The sequence below is a fragment of the Psittacula echo genome (assembly GCF_963264785.1).
Source record: "Psittacula echo genome assembly, chromosome: 6".
In the NCBI taxonomy this organism is placed as follows: domain Eukaryota; kingdom Metazoa; phylum Chordata; class Aves; order Psittaciformes; family Psittacidae; genus Psittacula; species Psittacula echo.
In genome coordinates this window covers 76,028,345-76,054,312 of record NC_137743.1, presented here as the reverse complement: position 1 = coordinate 76,054,312, position 25,968 = coordinate 76,028,345, and positions in this window count along the sequence as shown.

Genomic DNA, 25,968 nt, shown 5'->3' with positions numbered 1-25,968 from the left:
TGTTTTGTGATGTAGGACAGGTTTTATACGAAGACAAATGTTATTTTCTCATATTGGAACATTTAAGGAAGCAAGAGGAGGAAATATAGGCTTGAAGCATACATTTGAAAAACAAAAACAACCTAGACCGTTCTGTTAACAATATGTTCACACACCTAAGGGTGTATGTTCCTCATTTTAAACAACCAAACCAGTATCACTTTTTATATTGTTGCCAAGGTTACTGAATTTTTAATAGTCTCCAGAAGGTGGTGGTTTTAACCTACTGAATGGCATCATTGTTTAGTATCAAGAATATTCTGATGAAAGCCTTCTCAGCTATAGAAAATCACTTCTTCCTTCAAAAACACCTAAAACTCCATTGCCATTTTAAAACCACTGGAAGGAGAAAGCCATTTTCTGATTACAAAAGTGCTGCAAATAGCAGTTAGTAAAATCACCCTCCGCATCACACTGGCATGGGCCCATCTGGACCTGAAGGAGCTCCCCATGCCTGGCAGCACTGGGGTGTGATCAGGGGTAGCTCTGAGTTTGGCAGCCCAAAGTTTGCCGGTGGCAACTGTGAGGTTTGCGGCATGGACACGGCTCCGTGGTGCCAGTGGGAGACCTCCAGATGCACTTGAGTTATCCCTACAGTGAGCCAGCCAATGCCAGGGATGGGTAAGGGAGGCTGAGAGGGGATGTGTCAGACACAGTCGCTTGGCACAGACTCAGGAGCAGGGAAGGTGATATTCAGAGCAGAAGAAACAATTTTTTAGGCCAATATCATGGGCAGAATACAGATAAGTGCAGGGAAGGTACAGAAGCTGTCTTCAGGATCACAACGGTGATAAGAATGCAATGAAATCTCACCTTGTAATCACTGAAATAAAAAGGTGGGAGACCCTGACTGCAGTGCAGGAACAACCAGTCCGACAGAAGAGTGAAGATAAAAGATGATGCTAAAGAAAGGGAGAAACACTCAGGACCCGGAATTGATCACCCCCATCCCAAAATGAGAAATGGGTACCAAGAGGAGGTAGGATTCCTCCAGAATCCATAAGGTTTTAGGGCAGCAGGAATGAGATCTCTGTTTAGACCCTAGCAAACCAGACCTGCATACAAGGGACTCGTTACTGCTGTGGGGTTTTTTTCTTTTCCCTTCCTTCTGTAGTCACTTGCAGAAACTGCATTGTGTCACCAACACGTCTCATGTTAGCGTTGTTTTCTCCTCCTGTTGAGGTATAAATACATGAGAATGAGTGGAAATGGTCTTCCTCCTCCATGCTGCAGGTTGCATTCAAGGTCATACCTGCAGAACATGAAAGAGAAAAGGAGATAAGTTAGCAAGCAAGGACTAGAGATAAAGAGGGGCAAACTCAGCTGGGGGACAGGGATACTTCACTTTGTCTTGCCATGTTATGTTTTGCTGCTAATACATGCATAAGTATTTGAATCTAACGAGTTAAACTAATGCTCTGGTAAAACACAGTTTATAAGAAAATAGTATCCAGTTCATGGCATAGAAATATGTTGGTCATATATTATATTTACGGCCACCCACTTATCCAAACACCTGCATGATTACATACATTGAAATGCATTGATATTGATATAGGCAGTAATAATCTGAATTAAACGTTTGATTTGAGAAATACTAACAAATACACATATTTGAATGCCAGCAACATTTTAGTAAGCATATATCAGTTTTAAGTACTCTACATACGGTGTTATAAAACACTTGAAAAATAGTTTTACACTGTAATGAGACTGATGTGAGGCAGGGTACTCAAAGATGAATGGGTTTTCAGGTATTTGAGAAATGTAGTTTACAGGAGGAATGGCCTAATGTGTTTGTATGTGCCCACATTTGGAACCAGTGGACAGGTTTGAGATAACTCCAGAACATGCAGAGTTCCTTCCAGCTCAAGGCACTCTGAGGGAGACTTCACAAGCTTCCCCTAAATTCTCACTTCTGCATCTAATTTTTACTAATTTGGTTGTTAGTTTACTTTGCACCAAAAGTTTTTTGGTGACATCAAGTCTGTCATCAAGACCTCAAGTAGTCACAGACCCCAACTGCAGCAGAACAAACCTAATCCTTGCACTGTTTTTCAGTCCACTCTTCACTCAAATTTGGTGACCAGGCTGTTGAATCCGTGACATTCAGCCCACCATCCTCACTTGCCCTGTGCAGCACTCCTCTCGCGTCTGTAAAATACATTCTGCAGCACCCTGCCAGAGCACTCTCAAGGCAAAACGGCATTTTAAAACCTGCAGGAAGACAGATTCAAATCAATTAGAAATCTCTTCCCCCCCTTCCCCCCCCCCCCCGGTAGCCCAATAATGTAAGTGAAATCTTTTTGTGTTCATTTGGTTTCAGAGAATTGCTTTCCTCTAACTACCTGAGCGTTCAGTTCTGCAATGCTCTTCTGTGAGTTTGGCTGTTAAGTGTTGAGTGCCACTGCTCGAAACTGGAGCCACACTACTGAGTGCTGCTATAATGACCTTCCTCATGAATATGTATTGCCGGATAAGTAAAGCAGAATAAAAGATTAGAAACTTTTAACACTCAAAACTCTCCAGAGCTTCAGTTCTGGAGGTTGAAAAAGTATTCTGCTTCTTCAAGAGCAAAGCAAGGAGCGATCTCAGGGATCCTTATGGTCCATTGTTGTGGTTTCTTGGTCTTTAACAAAAAAAAAAAATAATAGAATAATTATATTATAATAGATATAATTATATTATTTAATATAATATTGCGCTGCTAAATATTTTCCATTCACAAAACAGTAGTGTAAAATGCAGTGAGGGTTTTGCACAAAATCTAAAAAATTAACCACCAAGGAGTGACAAACTAATTGCAAAAGAAAAATGTGGTTCCAGAACGCACCCGGTTATTAAGGAGTTTGAATTAATTTCAAAATTAGAACAAATTAAATTCTGCACAGAATGGATAGTAGTTGATATAATCATAATGAACATTACCATGTACTGTGCAATGAGGGAACTCAGCTGAGCTTGCCAAAATTCGTTCCTGAAATCACCGCCAACACAAAAAAATAGCTTCACCCACAGGTACAATACTGAGGAGTTTTAAAAACACTTCAGAGTGATGTTAGAGTTATGTTTCAAAAGTACCTACTTAAGTTTTGGAAACTGCACCATGCTATTCATTCCCCGGACCAGAGTCTTTTCCTGGATTTCTGATGTTATGACTTTGTGTGGTCATTCAGTGACCATCTGTCACTTATCTCCTTTGGCTCCACATGTCCTCTGCTCTGATCATCATTGATTTTTTATCTTTTTTTTTTTTGCAAAAGGAGAACCGTAAACTAAATGCAGCAATAATTGCATTCAGGTCAGGGGAAAAAAAGAGAAAAAGAAAAGCCCTTTGTTGCTGTAAATTGTTTATGTGTTTCCAAAGTGCTGGTTAGAAGCAGCCAACAAAAGGAGATATCGTTTTATAGAAGCCCTTTCACACTGGGATCATTTAGCTCACGTCCACAGTTTCATTACCAGCCTTTATTTTCAGAGAAGTAAAAGTCATATGCAAAAATTTCCATGCTAAGTTTCTGTGTGGCATATAAGTGTCATCTCTGCTGCTTCCAGTTCCTCAATCTTTTTGAACTCCATTTGACTGTCTTGTGCTTCTTATAAAACCTGCAAATTTCCCCCAGAACCACTGTGACAGCAAGTCAGCTGCAGTTCTCTCCCTTTCAGGACTGACTTACCCCCACACACACCACCACTACCCTCTTCTGAACAGCTTACATCCTGGGGCTCCCATTCCAGGGCTCCCTGGTGCCAGCCTGGGGAGCTCACTCAAATCCCCGCCTTGGGCTTTGCAGATGGCCCTGCTCTGCATGGCCCCACACTTCTGTTAGGCTGATTAACAATCAATCTGTTTGCAGTGCTAATTCTTTCCTATATTCCAACCAAATATAGGCTTCATAACAACACAATATTAAAAATGGAATCCCAGAATTTTCATAGACTAATCTGTCAAAAATTATCTTCAAATACTTTGCAAAACTGTCCTGAGCTTAAGTTTTACTTTTTACATTATGCTGTAAATTTCAGGTATAGTAATGTTTTTGTTCATTCATGGCATAGCTATCTTTGGAATAAATTACATTTAGCCTGGTATTATAATTTCATCAGTAATCAATAATTCCTTTCATCAAGCTAGTTCTAGATATGGGAGAAAACCAACCTTATGCAGCTGTCTTCACATGAAAGTGATCGTGCTAAACTCTACCTTGAGGCAAAAAATCCAAAGGGATTTCATCCTGAGGATTCCCTGTTTTCCCCTTTAAAAGGGTGTTTCTCTGTGTTTCAGCAGCAACCAACAATAAGAACTAGATCTGAAGTCCTTTGATATTTATCCAGCATGTCCATTGATTAAGTAAGTCTCCTACATAAATACTTTAGGTGCAGTGTGTCTTCTACCTGGGGAAATAAGGAATTGAGATCTGTCTCAGTGGGATTTTAGAGATGTTGTACTCACTGTTGCAACACCCAAGATCCGTGAAACTAAGATTTGTACCTCACTGTTCCTGCATATTGAAGAGGGAGAAATCTATTATTACGCAAACAGATTTCAACCGTCAGCACCCTGCACAGACACTTGCATTTGGAAAGCAACACTGAAAGCAGCTATACAACACAAACAGCTATCTTATTCACGAAATATTGTCCTGTGACAGCCATTATTTCCTTCAGCTTTTGTGTGCCAATGGAAGCAGTATCTCCAAGCACTTTTGGACAGCCCTGAAAAATCCCAACTTCATTTTGCCTTTCCTAAAAATAGAGGTTCTCTGGATAATGCATTTAGAAACTAGACTTATCTACAGAATCCAGCCATCTTCCCCTCCCTTGGAAGTCCCAGAATCATTAGTACTGTGATCCTACCAGGTTTAGAGGCAGACTATATCTTCTGATGGTTATAGACTACCACTTAGCAGATTGCAAAATACCTGATTAATACCCTAGCTGAACTTGTACCTTTGAGATAGTACCTTTAAGATAACAGAAGAATGACTTCTTGGTTGATTTAGCCTCATTTATGGAATGCTATTTTAACTTCGATGAAGTCTTACTATGATGGTAGTTAGAACAGCATGAAAGTGCATCTTGTGTGAAGGATGCCACTTTTTGCCTACTATTAATGTTGTGGTGTATAACTGCAAAAGTAGACTTAGAGGAGATAATCCTATCAGTCATGGGAACACAATTAAAAAAAAAGGCTCTCTAGCAATGCTTTTTAAAATATTCATGGTTTCCCAAGTTAGTAATTTTTGTGTTGCTTACTGATCTCCTTGGAAGACCTCGCCATTGCACAGAGCCATACAGCATCTGAGGACAAAACATGACTTTCAAAGGCCAGAGCATCTGTCCCAATGAAAGGTCTTCCCTCCATCTGCCTTCCAGCTTGTTCTTTAGCCTTTCTTTCTCATATTTTCAGATACCATCTTCACCCCTCTGATTAGCAAGAGGTATATATATTTTGCTGGCTTTTCTTCCCGTTACCAATAGCTTCAAAACCAAGAGAAAGTTAACTTTGTCCCACCAGTTGTGACATTAGGAAACAGAACCTGCTTCAGCCCCCTTCTGTGACTTTTCCTCATTTTGTTCAGCAGAACCTTGTTCAGGTCATTTGCGACTACCTTTATCTGAAGTGAGTCAGCAACCACTGGATTTCCTTAACTCTTCACCTAAACTCTTGAACCCTAGACAGCTACTATTAGGATTCCTTGGATGGTGACTCCTCAGAGGAGGATTGGGTTTGGGTTTCTTTTTTAAGACAAAGTATTTGCCCAGGTTTACAATAGTGAAGGGATGTGGTAGAGGAAGTCTTTATTGGCTTTTTTATTGGTAGTACTTTGAAATGTTTTGCTTGAAACGTGCTTTCAAAGTGCTTTCTTTACTTTGCATTTATCTCTGCTTTGCCAGCTTTAAAATGTTCTCTCAAAGTCTTCTGGGAATTATAGCTTAATGTGAATGTTTTTTCCCAAGTAAAGGTTTGCACTGAAAGAATGCTGTTTTCTTTCCAAAGTTAGAATGTGTTGAATTCCTAATTGCAGCAATTGGTCTAGCACCTTGTCATGAGAGTATGAGTGGAAAAAAAACCCTTGTGTGAGGCTGCAATTGAACCTACACAGTCAAAACCCCATTTTGAGAGAAAAGTTGTTGAGTTAGCGCCATCTTGCCCAAGCAGTTCTTGATTGGGAAAGTGATGGGGAACGTTTTTGCATGTCAAACTAATCTGGGGTGCAGCTTTTCACATGGAAAAGCACTTTAACTTCTAATCAACATGGATTTCACAGCATATGTACATTTACTTGATCATTTTCAATGAAGATTGATTTCTTAGGGAGCACAAAGTTTGCACAAGAATCCTTTATTTGGAAACAGTTTCTGATTAAAAACCAGCAAAATGTGTTAAGGCTTCCATTTACCACAGAAAAACAATTAATTGTTTGGCTAGTAGTTTCTGACCAGTGTTTTTCAAAAGATTGTTAAAGGCTGTGAGACTAAGAAGCTATTTATAAATGTAAAGTTTATATGTGTTGACTATGTACATATGTCAAATATAAATTTACATTCAGTTAAGTAAGCAATAATCAGGAACATTCGTACAGATGCACTGAAACTGAGACCCAATCTATGAGTAAAAAGTTCTGTATGATGATGGTTTTTACATCATGTCCTGGGTTCAGCAGTAGCAGTCATTTTTCTCCTTCTTAGTAGCTGGTGCAGCGCTGTGGTTTTGACTTTCGGCCTGGGGCCAGTTCTGATAAAGCCGATGTTTTCAGTTGCTGGTCAGAATGTTTGGTCTGGCCAAGGACTTTGTGAGTCTCATGCTCTGCCAGGGAGGAGGAGAAGCCAGGAGGAAGCAGGGACAGGACCCCTGACCCAAACTAACCAAAGAGGTATTCCATACCACAACACGTCATGCCCGGGGATGTAACTGGGAGTTACCTGGAAATGTTACACGCTCTCTGCTCTGTCGGGCTTGTTTTCGGCGGGTGGTATCATATTCGCTTCCCTTGTTATTTCTATTATTATTATTGTTATTATTGGTTGTAGCAGCAGTGATTTGTGTTATACCTTAGTTACTGGACTGTTTTTATCTCAACCCATTGGAGTTACATTCTTTTGATTCTCCTTCCCATCCCTCCGGGGGAGGGGGGGGAATATAAACTGCATGGCTGACTTGCTGACTGGCTGAAAACCACAACACATCAAAGTGATTTAAGGATTGTAGTCTTTGAATTTCATTCAGCAAGAACATAACTTGGTTTTGGCATTCCAGAGTTATGGTGTATCCTTGTAGAATGCACATTGTTCTAAGCAGAAGTAGCAAGGATTTTCAGTGTATGTTGCTGTTGTGTAATAATTCCTTAATGTAAGGTCTTCTAGCTGTGCATATTTTGCTACTGCTTTCTTTGGTAATCCTATCATCATTTCTCTTTCATTTAGGCACATGGCAAATGCCAGTCTCAGCAGAGAAAACAAGTTCTAACTTATGGCTTTACACAAATGAATTGTACTCTGGTTCATCATTTGATTATATTTATATTTAAAATACATTCAGTGTACTTGGTACCAATAAGAGTAGTTTGGGGAAATACAAAATTAATTTAATGAAATATAATACATTTCGCTATCTCTTCTTTTGCATAGTCTCAGGGTCTAATTCTTTTCTCATTTGCACTAGTTTGATGTTCGTTGAGCTCAATTGACAGGAGTGAAATTATTTTTGTTTACTAGATGACGTGACACCAGAGGTTCATTTTTATGTATCTTGTCTTTACATTTCCTAATACAGGGTAATGATGCTAAGCACCTGCTCCAAACATGATTGCTCATTCTCATGATTTCCATCCTATTAAAATATCACCGGGGGGGGGGGGGGGGGGAAGCTATTGTTTCATTTTAATGAGCAAGATCAGAAACCACATGTCTGTTAAAACATGCCTTTAATCTTGATCACATAAATAGCCGCACAGCATTATGACAATCAAGCTTCTATCTACCAGGATGCACAGAGCTTGCCAGGAGTAATTGCAGAGTGGTTGCAGTGACCAGCCCTTTCCCCTGTCCTCTAACACTTTCTAAAGATAAAGATCTCATTCATTCTTATGCAATGAGAATGAATGAAAATGGAGAATGTCAATCCATGCACCTCTAACCTTTAAAACTTGATCCTGCTGTGATTCTGCAATACTGGAAGGACAGTACAAATAGTTCAGTTTATGTGCAGTATATGCTCATAATAATACTTTTTTTTGACCTTTATGATATTTTTTTCTATGTAGAAAATAACATTTTTAAAGCGGCAAATGATAGAATTATGTAGAAAATAAGGGAATCAAGAATAAAGAAGGAATAATAGCAGGCTTGACATGTAACTCAACAGTTCAATATGGGCATGACTTGCCTCATTGTGTAGTTTATATATAGCTTAATTATAATCAAAAGTACAATTTACTGTAACGTTATTTTCTTGAAGACCTGTTTTATATATCATCTAGTTTCCTGGCAATTTAAAACCATGTTTAACCTGTATAAAATTAACTACATTTATAGGTGATATCTAAACGACCTGAACATGATTTATGTTTTCTCTCCAGCCTATTTCCTAAATCAGATACAGTTGCTTAACTCAGAACAGAAGAAACCTAGTGAGCTTCAGCTACTGCAAGACCTCTGCAGCCAGCTCGGTCATATCACTGACAGAAATTTCCTTTGGCCTTCTCCTTGAAAATGGAGCCCCATGGATCCAGGTGGGTTGTAGCTCATCTGTTAGACAGAAGGCATTTTGTACAAAGGTATTCTATTAGGACAAAGAGCTTTTACTTGTGAAAAAGAAATGGTAGGTAATTTCTAAGGTGTTTTACCTCCACTAGAACAACTTTTTCCATATAATGCAAAAGATTAATGATAACAAACAAACAAGTAACATTGTAAAGAGAAGGGGGAGGGAGGGTGTTTTCTGCTGTGTAGATTGCCATCTTATCGGTTGTTGAAGTCAATGTGCATTTGTCTCAGAATTATGCCTTCAGGCGGTAGGTAACCATCCCATTGCTCAGTAATTGTACTTTGGCTTATTTATCAGAATTACTGTGTTATTGCCAGCATTTGAAGAGTTTTGTGTGAAAGGAAGTCACATACATTTCCCCTTCAGTTATCTACTATTAGTTGGCATTTCTTAATGCCACAGACTTTTTCTGGATACATATTAAATAAAAGCTATTTTACCTACATTGAATAATGACAAACTTCAACCAATACACAATCCAGGGATCTGGCTCCCCAAGATTCAGCTAATTTTTCAATGCAATTCAAGCTAGACATCTTATTCACTGACTATTCATTTATACTTAGAAAGTTAAACATAGGGCAAGCAAGGTTTTCAATTAGAGCTCATTATAATTCTATATGATTGTTCAACGATATAATCTCCCAGATCAAAAATAAACAACAAACCCATGCTTTTCTCTTAAACCTGCTTTGCCCCAGAGAATATCCGTATATAATGCATATTAAAAAATAAATAAGGGGAAGAGAGGTGGAGGAAAATATCACAAACAAAATTATAGAAAATTATACGAAGCTTTGAATGTCACCTTTCCCAATGAAGTCAGCAGTAGAAAGTCACAGGAAAAAGATACGTTTTAAAGTCTACTGTGTGATAGAGACATGGCAACCTCCCAGGAGATAGCTGCCTCTCTGTTGAAAGGAAAGGTCCGCTGACTGTTCTTGCCTCACAGATTACAGACCCTCGCCTGAAGCGCTCCCCCCACTGACCTCTCACCACAGACCCCTATTAATATCACTGCAGACTGAGAAAGCTGTGTTTCAGTAGCTAGGATAAGAGAAGATGATAATTTGTTACCATATAATGACCTTCCAGAGTGGGAGCTCATCTCAATAGCAGGTTAAAGCAATTCATTCAGGTATAACAGAATAAATAGGCCAAACTATATCAAAAATCCCTGCGCCATACACTACTTATTGCCAATTGAAAGATAAGCTTCACAGGAGCTACTGTATATTTGCCTTCTAGTATAAAACTATTTTTAAATCTTCAAAGATATATTTAAAAACTCTTGCAAAGCTACCTGTCAGTTTAAGGTCCACAGGAAAAATGGGCTTCTAGCTCAAAGCTTTGAACACTGTAACTAGCATTAGTTTTCAGCTTAACATTTCAGAATATCTTACATTAAACTTTATTAATATATATAAATTATATATATATAAAGTCTACTGGTATGGTACTGGTGAAGCTAGATTTAAGAAAACTGCACAACATATACTCCAGCAATAATTAAAAAATCATCTGCCTTATTTACAAATGGTTCAAAGGGGGTTTTTTTTGCTATATACCCCCTTGCTGTTACCATCTTGGGAAGTTAGTAGTTAGGACCTGAAGCTGCGGTTACAGATTAGCAATTAATCAGTGACAAATAGGTGTGTATTAATGTAATGCACATAAAAAGAGAAAAAAAAGACAGGAAAAGAAAAAGTATTGTTATGTTTCCTGGAATAACAGCAGGAACAAATTCCCTACCAGCACTAGTGGTTGTGCTTACCCGCTTGTATGCAGTTCTATGCAAGCCAGGCTTCATCTTAGTTCAGAAAAATTATGTATCTGCAAAGCAGTACGTAGGATTATCCTTTGTTGCTTTAGAGAACTGCTTCAGCTGAGCCTGCCACAGGAGATGAGCAATAAAAAGAATTTTAAAAGAGCTTTTGCATATCAAATCATTATAAAGAGACTGGAGATCACACTTCTTCCCATTCCCCCAAAAAACAAAACAAAGCTTTCTATCTCATTCTTTATTAAAAAAAAAAAAGAAAATCTAAACAATTCTTCAAGTCTTCTGAAATGTCTTTAGAATCTAAGCACTAAATGACTCGATGGCACAGAGAAAGACAGGTTGATAAAATGCAGAAACATGTAGGGATGAATGTTGAAACCCATAGTTGTTATTACAGATTATATTTTGGAAGACATCCTGCAATTTACCTATATTGTGTTTAAATGAATAGTCTTAAAATATAGCATAAATTTTAAGAATATATAGTGGAAAGCTTTCTTCATACAAATTCTCAACCCTTTTAAATGACACTGCTGTCTGCTGGGACTTGTTCAGACCACATTGAAACCCACAGAAATGGAAGAGATTAATACTTCAACAGCAGCAAACATGGAAAGAAGTCAAAGGCAATGGCTTGATGGTAAATAACTTAGTCCCATGAAGGAACAATACTAATTGTGTGCAAACCCAAAAGCTCAATGACCTTGCAGTTGCAGATAACAGCTAAAAATGCTGCTTGAAGGCAATGGGAACAAAGATTTCAAAAGAAGGAAGTTTCTCTATGTTCTCCTAATACTGATACCTGTCTGTGCCAGCGCAAGGGTATAATCAGTGAAAAAAGTTGCAAAACTTCTCTGAACTGAGACACCAGTATGTTCCTGGTTCTCAAGTGAAATGAAGCCATTTTAACAGCAGAGCCAGGTAATGTACTTATCTTCCTAGGAGGTAATTTGTTCTGCAAGTCAAAACTTGCTCACGTTACCTGTGGTGTGAAAATCTTTTCAACCTCCTATCTAGCAAATTTTTTGCTAAGTGCTTTCAGAGTAATTGCATTCACTTTATAGACACAATCAGAAGAGCTGGAAGTATTAAATGCAGGACCCTATAAAGAGGAGGACATTGAATAAATGAAAGCTACAAATGCTGATGTCATGGTTTAAGCCCAGCCGGTAACTCAGAACCACGCAGCCGCTCGCTCACTTCCACCCCTTCCTCCCCTTGCTCCCGGAGGGATGGGGAGGAGAATCAAAAGAATGTACCTCCCACGGGTTGAGATAAAAGCTGTCCAGTAACTAAGGTATAACACAAACCACTGCTGCTACCACCAATAATAATAATGATAAGGGAAATAACAAGGGAAGAGAATGCAACTGCTCACCACCCACCGACTGATACCCAGCCCTACCCAAGCAGTGATCTAGCCCTTCCGAGTAACTGCCCCCAGTTTATATACAGGGCATGACGTGCTGTGGTATGGAATACCTCTTTGGCTAGTTTGGGTCAGGTGTCCTGTCTCTGCTTCCTCCCGGCCTACCCTCCTCACCGGCAGAGCATGAGACTCACAAAGTCCTTGGTCAGAGTAAACATTACTGAGCAACAACTGAAAACATCGGTGTTATCAGCGCTGTTCCCAGGCTGAAAGTCAAAACCACAGAACTGCATCAGCTACTAAGTAGGAGACAAATGACTGCTACTGCTTAAGCCAGGACAGCTGATAAGTAAAAGTATGCTTTACATGATTAAAAGCATGTATAGAGGCTCAAAGAAACTGTAGATATGATTCCAGTAAAACCAGTATGCTTTTGGTATCATGAAGGTTTGCTTTGGACCTGTCAGTCTATGATGTGAATAGTCTGATGGTGACCATTAGCAATGAAGTCTTTTAATGACTAGCCATTAAGCATTTTAAGGCATAGCCATTCTCCCAGTCAGTGCTACTTACTGCACAGAATAGATTGGGAGAATGATCTTTCTTTTTAAATACCAACAGAACAGCTAAATAATGGATAAGAATAACTGCAGTGTTACTGAATGTTCAAATACGAGATGTGTTTAACACAGTCAAATTGCTGTGACCACATGTTGACAAACAAACAAGACGGATCCTATTTCATGTCTCATCAGTAAACCATGCTTTATTCTCATTTGAGAGGTCACAGGGAATGGAAAAGCTCAGAGGAGTGAAAGCAATGGACTATGTAAGTTCAGTCCATGCTGGTGTCCAGGTGTCCAGGATCAGCCTCTCTCCTTTACATGTTTCAGAGCTACAGAAATGCTAGCATTGACAGAGCAATGAGAGAATAAGCCTGACTCTTAACACTGCTTTCATTAGTTTTAACATATTCCACTACCTTTAGTTACCACCTTTCACTGGTACCAGAGATAACTAGGCATTTATACTTTAAATTACAAATTCAATCTAACTTCCAGAAAAGGAGATCTTGTTCCCTTTCATTTGGGATTGGGAAGCAGAATGGTCAGGGGCTGCAGAACATTCATTTTCATTTTATTTTTACTCTAGTGAGTAAATACTAGTACTAGACAGTCTATATCAAATCAGCTGTAAAGCAGTTGATATAAAAGCAACCTTCTTTTGCCTAGATGATTATACCTATTAACACAAAAAGTCATTTGATGTATATGTGAAGAATTCCAGTGATTGCCTTTTTGATGTCAAGTATGAAAGAGCATAGACTTCATTAAGTGGCACATCAAAAGGATGAAAATGCAATCGTTAATCTATGTTTTATGACATTCTCCTAACAATGTATTGTAGAAATCTATATTGCTTCAAATAGAAAAATGTCCTGAAAAATTCCTTGAGTGTTAGAAAGACTCCATACTTCTAATTTTTTCTGCCTTTTAAATTTCCAAAGACCTATATTTTATACCTGAAGATAGCCACACTCATCCTCTTCTCTGATGTAACTTTAAAAACTGCTCAGCAGAGGCAATGTTAGGGTTGCAAAATGCAAACATATATACAATGTGCTTAAGTCTTTGTCTTGGCCACAGATTACTGCATTTGATCTGTTTGACTTTCTTTGTCTCTCACTGAACTCTTGGTGTAGTGCACATATCCGGACTTAAAGGAGTCTAATTTTTTCTCATACTCACCCAACTCCTCCTTCTAATGTACTGAGGAATGTGTCTATGTCTGGTGACACCACTCGGATTTATATTGCATTAGATATTGTTTCTAATCTGCAAGGAGATCCATAGCTGGCAAGGAGGGCAGATCTCCATCCTCACTTGGGATGCAGATGTGGGTCAAGATGTCCCTCAGTGATTTTGGAAAGAAGTATCATAGCTGTGAACACTTTGCCTGGCAGGACCAAGCCTGCGGTACTCAGCCAATCACCTCTGTTCGTGGAAAGGAAAAAGAGTTATGTGAAGCTTGAACATATTTGGAAAGAATCTGTCCAAAGAGAAACAAATTCCCCACTGGTGAATGTCAATGCAGGCAGAACAGTACAGAGGGTCGGTGCAAACTCTGCAATACTCACCTCCCAAGGAGCTACTCCAGAAACTCCGTGTTAGTACAATGTTGGGTCACCCACCTGCTTTGCTAGCTGCATCATTATGCCAGGTCCTGTGATGGTATGAGCCAGACAAGAAACTGGAGACCTCATTTCCCAGTGCAAACCTGCTATATCTGGCCACAGATGTATCTAAGGCCCTTTGTAGTATCTGAGCATTGCAGTGCAGCTTATGAGATTGGATTTTTTTAAAGAAAGCCTCTATTAGTTGTCAGGTTGGTCTTAAAAGTTCAAAAACATGCCTACATTTTTCATATGGTTCAAAATCACCAGTGCAAATTAAAACCCTAAAATGTACTGTGACTAAAAAATGAGAAAACTGATGATTAAAATCATGAATGAAATCCCAATAAATATAAAGATTTTTATTTTTAATATTTGAGATTGATAGAATTGATTTGACTGTGACTATGTTCTGAAAATATCTGTATAGACAGTTTTCAGCTTCCTTCATTTCACACAAAGCTTGATGAATTTTTGCCTGATGAAGAAATATAATTCAATTCATTGTTGTTCTTTCCTTTCATATTTGTATTCTCCAAATATGCTGTTGAGTAAGTTTTCTGGCAAGAATATTCATTTAAACAGAAGCTCAAAGTAAATATTGGAGGAAGTTCACATAAGATTCCTTCTTCTCCAGCCTGTAAATGAGAATATTAACACTGGAAATATCTTTCTGCAGTACAAAATTTATCCAATAACAATAATGTGACCTACTTATGCTATTAAAACCAATAAATATAGCTGGAAATAAACATGTAGATGTTCACTATACCAGAGAAGCTACTCTACTGAAAATATTTACTAACTGTTGAATAAAAGTACCAAAGAAGAAAATATGCACTGCCAGAGGGGAAGAGGGAGAATTTAAGTTTTCAGTCTGCAGGATTTGTCAAAGCAAATTTTGTCGTTTAAAACACTCCTGTTTTATCTACTTACAGGGACATACATCATTCAGCCATGAAGCAGAAGTGATGTCATATGGCTTAACAGGATAATTTGCTTTCCATACTCCCGTTATCAAATGCTAAGAATAATCATGCCAATATTTCTGAGCTACTTGTCACAGGGAAAAAAATTACTAAGAAAAATGTTAGTAATTCTGAGCAAAGGATAAATTCAACATTTCTCTAGTCTTTTCATAAGCTTTTATAGAATCATAGAATAGTTAGGGTTGGAAAGGACCTTAAGATCATCCAGTTCCAACCCCCCTGCCATGGGCAGGGACACCTCACACTAAACCATGCCACCCAAGGCCTCATCCAACCTGGCCTTGAACACCACCAAGGATGGAGCATTCACAACCTCCCTGGGCAACCCATTCCAGTGCCTCACCACCCTCACAGTAAAGAATTTCTTCCTTATATCCAATCTAAACTTCTCCTGTTTAAGTTTGAACCCGTTACCCCTTGTCCTGTCACTACCGTCCCTGATGAAGAGTCCCTCCCCAGCATCCTTGTAGGCCCCCTTCAGATACTGGAAGGCTGCTATGAGGTCTCCATGCAGCCTTCTCTTCTCCAGGCTGAACAGCCCCAACTTTCTCAGCCTGTCTTCATACGGGAGGTGCTCCAGTCCCCTGATCATCCTCGTGGCCCTCCTCTGGACTTGTTCCAACAGTTCCATGTCCTTTTGATGTTGAGGACACCAGAACTGCACACAATGCTCCAAGTGAGGTCTCACGAGAGCAGAGTAGAGGGGCAGGATCACCTCCTTCCACCTGCTGGTCACGCTCCTTTTGATGCAGCCCAGGATACAGTTGGCTTTCTGGGCTGCGAGTGCACACTGCAGCCGGCTCATGTTCATTTTCTCATCGACCAACACCCCCAAGTCCTTCTCTGCAGGGCTGCTCTGAATCTCTTCTCTGCCCAACCTGCAGCTGTGCCTGGGATTGCTCCGACCCAGGTGTAGGACCTTGCACTTGGCATGGTTAAACTTCATAAGGTTGGCATCAGCCCACCTCACAAGCGTGTCAAGGTCCCTCTGGATGGCATCCCTTCCCTCTGGCGTATCAACCGAACCACACAGCTTGGTGTCATCGGCAAACTTGCTGAGGGCGCACTCAATCCCACTGTCCATGTCACCGACAAAGATGTTGAACAAGACCGGTCCCAACACCGATCCCTGAGGGACACCACTCGTTAGTGGTCTCCAGCCAGACATGGAGCCATTGACCACAACTCTTTATGTGCGGCCATCCCGCCAGTTCTTTGTCCACTGAGTGGTCCACCCATCAAATTGATGTCTCTCCAATTTAGAGACAAGGATGTCATGTGGGACAGTGTCGAACGCTTTGCACAAGTCCATTTAAATTTGAAGAAAGAAACGCATTTTTCCGTGTAGGATACCCTTTTGATAGCAGTCATTTACATATACTTACTACAAATCCAGTATTCATCATATAGGGATTGTGGTGTTTGAAAACTCTGCTTAACATCTGTCAATGGAAACCAAACCCTACAGGTGAAAGACCTGGCCGGAGGGTATAAAGATCTTCCCAGGCCTGCATGAGCTCCTCCTGGTGAGCCTGGGGTTGCTTGACACTGAAGTGTCCCCAAGACATACAGATTCCTCCTTTCTTTCATACCTTTCAAGGTTTTACAATGCAGTAAATACTGTTACAGTAGATAACAGTATAATCTTGCCTCCTACACTGAATTTGCCTCAAACTAGGGTACCATACCATGTTCAAATCTGAAATTGCCTGCGTACACCAATAGAGCAGGTGGCCTCCCTGGTATGACAGAAGAGACATCTGAATATGAGAGGAAAGCCTTGCACATCAAGGACCAGAAGCTTTTGTGATCAGGGAAAGCAATATAAAAATAAAAGAGATCCTCAAAACGATGAACTCTTGTGGGAAATTAAAACCCATAGCAAAAACTGAAGACTATACCATGAAACCTATATAAATTTGATCTCTGGGCCAAATGAACAACTATTTTTGGCACTTAAAGGTAGCCACTGATAAAGGCTGGCAAGCATAGAGTGGCAACTTGCTTCCTGGCATATAACAGGGCATATGCAGAAGTGCCTGTCCTAGCACTGTTCTCAGGTGTGCATCACGCAGAAGAGCTGCGCCAAGACTACAACTGAAACACAAACTTACATCTATCACAAAAGCATCGTAAAATGTCTGCCTGGTGTGTTTGATCCACTGCCCTCATGCCTTGCCCTGGACACTGTGCCCAGGACAAGAGATTTTGAGGTGTCTCACTGGGCTGGGAGCAAGGGGTGAGCAGTCATCCATGGGGGCTCATGGGTATGGAAGCAGCCAAGTTCCTTTGGACAAACATCCAGGGAATCACCTTTCTCTAGCAGTCAACAAGGCAGAAAGGCATCAGCAAGTTAGCTTTTGCAAGGACAAAAGTACTTGAGGCTCCCTCTTGGAGGCAGACTCTTGCCTGGGTTCATGTCTTACCAGTTTCTCCAAAAGCCACAGTACTCTGGAAATAGAGACCTCTACTCCTTATGCAGACAAATGAGTTAAATTAAACCCTGATGTATATGCCTTTAATGGCAATTTTGCTCTATTAATGTCAAGCTGAATTGAACCAACATTGTTTTAGTAGAGCAACTGATATTAAATCTCACGCATGCACCTGTATGAACCCACTGCTGCATGTCTGAACCATTGCTCACTTTGGTATGGAAACAAATGTAAACTAGCAATTCCCAGGTGCCTTGGACCGTGTCCGAACCTTGCAGCTTGCTCAGCTGTGCTCCTGCTGCAAACCCTCCCAATATGGTTTATTTGCATTCAGAAACCATGATCGTTGGGTTATGTATTAAAGCACAATTTGAATCAACTAAAGCCTGTTTGAAAGCCTAAAAAGCTTGAGAAGGAGGTTCTTTCCAGTAGTATTTACAGGCAGGGAAGGCTAAATTTTAATATTCTCTGCCTGGTCTTCACGTAGGTGAGATTTTGTCTTCCATCACCATAAAATACTCACAATCTTTATATCTCCCCCATGCAGCAAACAGCACAAACAGTAATACAGTTGTCAATAAACTGGCTGAATCAAACCAGCACTTTTTTGAGTCACTCCTTATATAGTGGCAATTAAAAAGAAAACATCACTTGAGATTTTCTACTCAGGCTTTTCGGCATTCAGCAAGGACAACATCTCTGAACATCCCCCTTTTCACTCAGGCTATTCTCTCTTTATCCTGAAGGTCAAAGGTTTAATTTGTATGCTCGTCTCTTTCTTTCACTTTCCAACATATCCCCAATTGAAATTTGACACATATACCCATTAGCTGAATTTATTCTTTTTCCATGCTTCATTAACAATGAGCCTTGCTGTATTACGACACTAATGCTCATCATAAAATGCTCTCCTATGCAATGTGGCTTACAATGGTTGGTGATTGATGATATCAAAGGTAACATGGAATCTAGGAGGTATAACTTTACATGCTGAAATTGCAAGCTGAGGCAGGAATCTCAGCAGTTAGGGGCAGATCCTGACTTTGCAAGGTCTGTTAGAGGGTGTAAAATGCCAGCCAACTTCTCTGGCACCACAGCATTAACCCGGCTAAAGCAGAATCTATCCACCCCTGTGTTCCCCTAACCCAAGTCTGTCACAACGAACTTCTGGCTGAACTTGATCTTCATCTATATTATTCACCTGAAATGTTGAATATCATATTCTCCACTAAATTGTGCACAATTGGTTCTTGTAACTAGGAAATGAAACTCAGAACCATAAATGCAAATGAGCTTTTTGTTTTAAAGCTGCAATTTCCTTTTCTGATGTACTGTACCACTTGTCCATGGAGTTTTGTCTTTTTTGGAAAATGATATTTTCTGATAGCATATAAGTTTCACAGGGTTGCCATGGAAACTGGGCCGCTCTTTCTCCCTCTTTCTTTCCATCTCCAAGTCTTTCACCTTGAGAGGAAAATGGTTGTCATTTACAGCGCATAATTTTGCAGGTTAAACTTTCAAAGATCACTCTGATAGTGATGAAATACAATCCCAAAGTTCAGGGACAGGGGAAGAGTGGAGAGTGCTAGTGTATTTCTAAAGGTGACAGCCAAATCCTTCACTGTCTTTTACCCTCACTTTTGCTGCAGGGACAAAGGGTGCTAGCCTGACACACTGAGTAAACGACTTGGGCTCTCTGCTTTAGAGCATGTTTACATGGCATAGCAAACAGGCTCTGGCTTCCCCGCCCTTGCTCCTACAGGGGATGTACTGAGCCAGACCTAGCTCAGGGACACATCAGTGGCTCCCAGCAAACCCACACTTGCCCCCAGGAGCCAGGCAGCCTGGCCACATCCTTGGCCATATCAGAGGCTGCCCTGTGCGAAGGGCAAGAGGTGGATGCTCACCCAGAGTGGCCCTGATAGATAAGTAAAACAGAAGCACAGCCGCAGAGAGCGCAGAAATGCTTTTGTAGCTAGGAAACAGGGGTTGGTTTTACCTTAATGCCAGCCAAGGTTAAAACAAATCCTCCTAAGAGAAGGAGAAAGGAGCCTCAGGGAACAAAGCACTGTTTTGAACGACTTGCTGGTTATTCAGCTCAGCTGAAAGAATGTGCCAGAGGAAATGGGAAATGGAGAGTGTTGAGCTTGTTCTTTTGTCCAGATGCATAGACCCTTCCCCTTTCCTAAGACTGGTTCGTTTAAGTCTCCATACAGGGGTCAAGTACATCGTGAGCTGTATCCTGTGAGAGGCCAGGCGGCAGAACTAAGTGGATGCTCTTCGAGTGGCTGCACTAAAGGGATCAGAAAATAGTGACAGCATGCCCAGCTATGGGGGCCTTGCCATAGCCATATAACAGCTACATAAGCAAGTCCAGAACACGATGCCCTAAATTCAGGGGCAAAATCCCTTCTCAATGTGCCATCCAGTTAGTTAGATCGTTTGCCCATAAAATCTGAAAAGTATATAAAAGAATTTGTCTATATAGAAAGTATCTTAAGGAAAACTGGAAGGCAGCATCAAGAAAGACCTGATGCTTTTATGCCAACCTGAAACAAAAAATAATGGTTTTAGCCAGAGGAGTTTGAGATGAGTTTGGATAAATTTTGGATAATCATCTGAACCTCTGGACGTGTGCCACTGCCCTCTGAGATTTAGCAACCACTCACTTTAACCCCTGCAAACCAATTAGCTAATGTATGTAAATGCTTGAGGAACGATTTGTCAGGAGAAGTCCTTTTAGTAGCACATATTTAGCAGGGAGAAAAATGGATGTTAAAAAGCAGGCTATTTAGCAAATGAGTGCTTGAAAGCTAAAAGCAGTAGTAAAAAGTTCATTGATCTCTTTTTGGTTTTTTTTTTGCACTACCAATTTCACCTATGGAAAGCTGTGCAACTTTATATTCTCTGTGTTAGAATATTCAGGTCAATAGAGGGGGTTTCTCAGCTTTTAATGAATAGCACTGCTGATGTGAAGAGGTTTGAAAAAAGCTTTGCGGGAACACCACATTGCACTTTTACTTGAAGAAACACTTGATATGTTTTCCAGCTGTTTCCTACAGATGCTGTACATACGTTTAAAGGTCAGTGTTCTTTCGAGAGCATCCATAGCCCCACTATCATTTAGATAAGAAACAAACATCTCATGCCAGGATGAAGAGTTTTAAATACAAAATGTTACAGGAACAAAAATGTCTAATCAGCAGATGAGGAACGCAAAACAGGGAACTGAAGGAAAACCTGCCTTATATTTTGACTGTTGTTCCAGCTTTAGAGTGCTGGGACTGGGCCCATGGGAAAAGAGCTTGCAAATGGCACGTTAGGAGGTGGAGAAGCTGCACTACCTCATGGCTCTTACTCTCCCAGCCACCTTGTCACTAACAGAGCTACCTAAGCATGTTGTCCTGCAGAGGTCAAGTACCTGGCCCCATGTAGTCCACTCCAGAAAAACCTATCTGCTTTGTAAGCTACCATGAAATGGAAAAACGGTCACTCTCTCAAAAACATAATGAGACTTTAAGGCATTAAATTTTAAGATTGCTATGATATCCAGGGGGAAAGGGGGGGAGAATCAGATTGGGATCATTCTTGAATTTCTGAAAAACCCAAAATGCCAAAGGTGCTTGGTTCAGTGCTGGCTTCTTTGAAAGAAAGAAAGGAAAAATTACAGTGCCGCTGTAATGTGCTATTTGCCCTCAGAATTAGTACAAATCCTTACAAATAAAAGACATAGGTTTAATACTGGGATTTTTATCTTTTTTTAATTATAAAACTTATCCTGTAAATGATAGCAATTAACTTTTAAAACACATAATTCTATAAAACTGAATGGTAAGACTTTCAGATGTTGATGTTTTGGTTAGCAGCAGATAGTGCATAAGACTGGCCTCCAAATGACCTCCAAGAAAACTAATGAGGAAGATTATAGTTCTAGTAATCCCAGATTAACTACTGAAAACAAAATCACGACTCACAAGTATTGGTCTTGTGGTCTTGATTGGGGTGTTTGGTCTTCATATTCTGGTGCAGCCTAGGTGAATTCATATCACGAAAGGAAGTGCCCTTTTCCTTGAAACACCCTGTGTTCCTCTGTTCTCTGTATCCAGTCACCTATAGATGTGGTTAGCAACAGCTTGTACAAAAAGAAAAAAGAGCAAGTTATGGTACTTTCGTAATAGCCTTTTATCCACCTGGCAGTTTATGAGAGTTTTCATAAACCTATTCACTTCAGGTATTTATTCAAATACAGTGCTACATTAGCAAGCTGTCGCAGTACTTTACTTAAAGGTATCTCTCGGCTGCATATAAAGGAAGTGCACATAATTACCATTTGTTGTCTTATTGTGTTTTATTACAAGTAAGAAGCACAAACTGTTCTGGGTTCTGTTGCAGAATAAAAATTCTTCTCAATATACTGGTGAGTTAGTCAGAAGTTATTTAGAATTCCTCTCTCTTGGTGTGACCATTAAGCATTTTGGGGTATGTTTTTCTTTCCTATTGGAAACATCCAGTTTTCCTTAACAGATGAAAGCTCATGCTTTTTAGATTAAGGATATCAATTTTTATTCCTCAAACTTGTCAACAGATGCACAGACTGGTCTGACCATCATGTCTACATTACGCTTATAGCCAGGTTTCCACAGGCTTAGGGTGACTTGTGTTGCTTTACCTTCCCCTCTCCCACCCATAGACTCAGGTTGTCTGGGCTTTTTTCACTCATGTTCTGTCAGTCTACTGTATTTCCAATATAACTTGCTTTCTTGAATGTGTTTGTACAGAAAAATAAGGCCATCACCTTGGTTAAGATTCCTCAAAACTAGCATGATACCAATAAACAAGCTCTGTGTATTGCTCAAGGGACGCTAATTGACAAGCATTCTGCATTTGATTCCTGATGCTCCCTCAAACAAGGCTGCAGTCTTAGTTCTTAGACTGTGAGTGAAATGACAAAAGACCTGAAGACTTTAATAGTCATAAAGAAAAGTAGCTGAAGGCAGCCAGCCAAGAGGAGATAGTAAAAAGGACGCTGAATGTCATGCAAATGTCTGTATTTTTGCAATGTATCTCACACAGAGAAAAATTCTTACAGGCTTTAGGACATGGTAATTTAGGGAAAACAGTGTAAAATTTCCTAACAACTTCCGACTTTAAATACCTATTCAAAAGAACGGAGAATATTCATTGTACAGAGGAAATCATTGATACTTGTGAGTCATCATTTCTCAGTAAAATCCAGTAAAAGAGGAAATGGCTGACTGAATTTATGGAAAACTGATGTTCTAGTGCAGTATCTGCTACCAGCTGAAGGTACCCTGAAGCAAACTTGAGCTTAAAGCTGCCTAAAGAATGAATGCAGGATACTGTTGTAGTAGAGCTCCTTTTGTCTGCTACATTGATCCAGAATTAGCATCAGGGGAAAGGAAATTTAGTAGGTTATTCCTTCAAGCCACTTGCAGCCCATATAAACCAGTCTTGCCCATATGAAGCACAATAAATATTGTGATAATTGCCAAAGTTACTGTACTCATTTCTGCTGTTCTTGCATACTAAGCTGCAGCATTCCAAGATGAAAGCATAACTGCACGGAGATGTTAGCTCTGCTCAAGCTATCAACTCCATGAAGAGAGTGATTAAATTTTCAATGAGAAGGCACTGTCCATTTGCAGAATTACCTTGACTTGCATTTAAAAAGAAAGCACTCTAGCTGCACAGTTGTAATTCTTGGTGGTTTTGCCTTCAAATGCACTTCTCTGTGGGCACAGCAAGTTAATAAACTATAAAACACAGGTTTAATTACAAGAGAAAACATATAAGTTGCCTATGATTGGGAGGCTTATACACTCAATGTATTCATTCACAATGTTGTTCAATTGGTCATACATGTGAACACTGCCACATTAATTCAGTCATGTTTGCAGAGTGAGCAGTGCCACAGAGACATATGGTTGTGCCCAGCCATGGCTAAACAAAGCCACCTGGTTTATCTTCACTCCCAGTCAAACCCCAATCTGTTCTAAGTTTCTGTCACTGTAAATTGATGCTGGAGGCGTCCCTTTTCTTGTCAATATGTTCATATTTGATCCATAGCAGTATTACTGTGGTCATGACTCTCTATATCTGTAGATGGGGAATATATCCAGTGCAATTCCATAAGTAACAAAAAATGTTCATTTTTGCTGGGTTTTTTAGGATGCTTTTGGAAGTGCTTTGCTTACTCCCTTCAGAAGCATTTTGAACATGGCAAGAAGTGAGTGTCCTGGCAAGAATATTTCCAAACCTCAAGGCTCTTGCTAAGTACTTAACGTGAGGATAAAGCAATGACTGAAATTATTATTTGACCACCTCTAGCTATAGTCTAAAGTGTTACACATCTATTTAGCAGAAGGGTTCCCATTCTGCTAAGAAACACTTAAAGCATTTGCTTGGTGTGTAAGCAAGCAACCTTCAGGACTCATCTGAGGATGAGGCAAGGCACAAAAGCTAAGCCACAGCAGCAGGGAGCTGACAAGCCAGGAGTGTACATGCTTAAACAAGTTTCACTTATTAAAAGAAAAATGTAAGCTTCTTTTCTCCGACATGTACTGCACAGGCAGAGTCCTATGATTACATGGTGTGCCAGTGTATCCTAATCTCCACCAGCCAAAGGAAATAGGTCAGCAGAACAATTAGGATCAAAACGCTATGTAGCCCCCCTCAGTTTTAATTCCTCAGGTGACACCTAGAGATTACTTGAGCTTTTGGCATAGATAATACAGGCTGTCACTGCTGTATAAAGAAAGGTAGATCTGAGATACTCCCCAGCAAAATTTCAAGCAAGTACCTGTCATTTTGCTGCATTTTATTGACCATGACATTCTTGACTATTGCTCACAAAAGAAAACAACTTGCTCTGTCTTTTATTACTACCCATAGCCAAGGGCAATGAAATGCAAGGGCATACTCATGGAGGTATTTATTTGGTCTTCATCTCAGATGAAGTAACAAATATTTGAATTTTACATGCCTTCTTCTAATACTGAAAGGTAATAGCATATATAGTTTCTAATAGACAAGGAGCAATGCACTGGATTTTCATGTGTTGAAGACATCACAGTTGAGAAACCACAGGAAGGAACAGGAATGCAAATATAGAATGATGACATTAAAGCAGAAAATAATAAGAAGACGCAAAATAGCAGACAGAGGTAAAACAGGCTGTTCAATAGCTAAAGACTACCTAAGACATGATCATTTAATTAAAAGAAAAGTCTCTGCATATGGTAAAAGCTGATGAGAAAAGAAGAGGGAAAAAGGAAATTTTAAGAGTTCTGTTTAAATTTCTTTCTTTTTTGTGATTTTGCTTCAATATATATAAAACTCATATTTTAAAATAAAAAAAAAACCTTCTGATATGGAAATTATGAATATTGAAAGTCCCTGTCTCGGATAACCTTAAGATAAGTAAAAAACCTATATTTACTTAGATCTATATTCTGTTAAGCAAATACCCCAGAAGAAATGCTGATACCTTCTAGACTGCCTTTCATGCTTAAGGGAGAATATTAAATATTTTAGTGACTTTTGTTACACTGACGGGATTCATGGTTGCTGTCACATGGATCTTCATATAGAAGCACTGAGTTCATTGAGTTTGATGAGCATACTAGCTGCCTGTCAGTCAGGCTAAAATGAAAAAAAGCCATTGTGCTCCTATAATGGATGCAACAGTTTAAACAAGAGAAGTTATTCACCAAGGTACAGCTTGACAAGGCCTTTGCAGAGAATGAGTCAGGTTTTGGAGGGCTATGCACTCCCAATCGTGCTAGAAGAGAGTCCATTTTTCTTCTCTGAACTGGTTTCTGATTTAGGGGCTAATAATCATGCTCATAAAAGGTCCAGCTGAGAGATGAGTTGCATGTACAGTATTGAGAAGTGGCATGCATCCCTTTCAGGTTGATGACTGTGACTGCAGTAAAGCATTAGTCAGGTTCTGAAGACTGGATCTGCACGGAAGAGGAAGATGGTTAGGGTTAGCACTTGCCCTATTGAGGTATTGCTGTTAGAGACAATTTAGAATGTTTTGAAAATACGGAGAAGTAAAGGAAAGCTATGTCTGAAATAATAATGAAATGAAAGGTGTGAGCAGAGAAATCAAGTAGGATAATCAGAGTAAATGGAGATCAACCAGAAATTTCCTTCAGAAGCTGTCACTTCAGGATGTCTTTATACTCCCCAAAGACAAAGTGGAGTCCAACAAGTTAATTACCTGTTATGATGTGGATGTAAACCACTACTAATCCTTGCCTATTTGACCTGGCACTTTGATTTCTCACATTTAAGCAGACAATACCTCAAACTCCTCGGCCATGAAAGGAAAGAGAAAATGGTTGCTGCCACCCAGAAAGCCTTCCCTACCTTGCAGAATTAGTCTCTC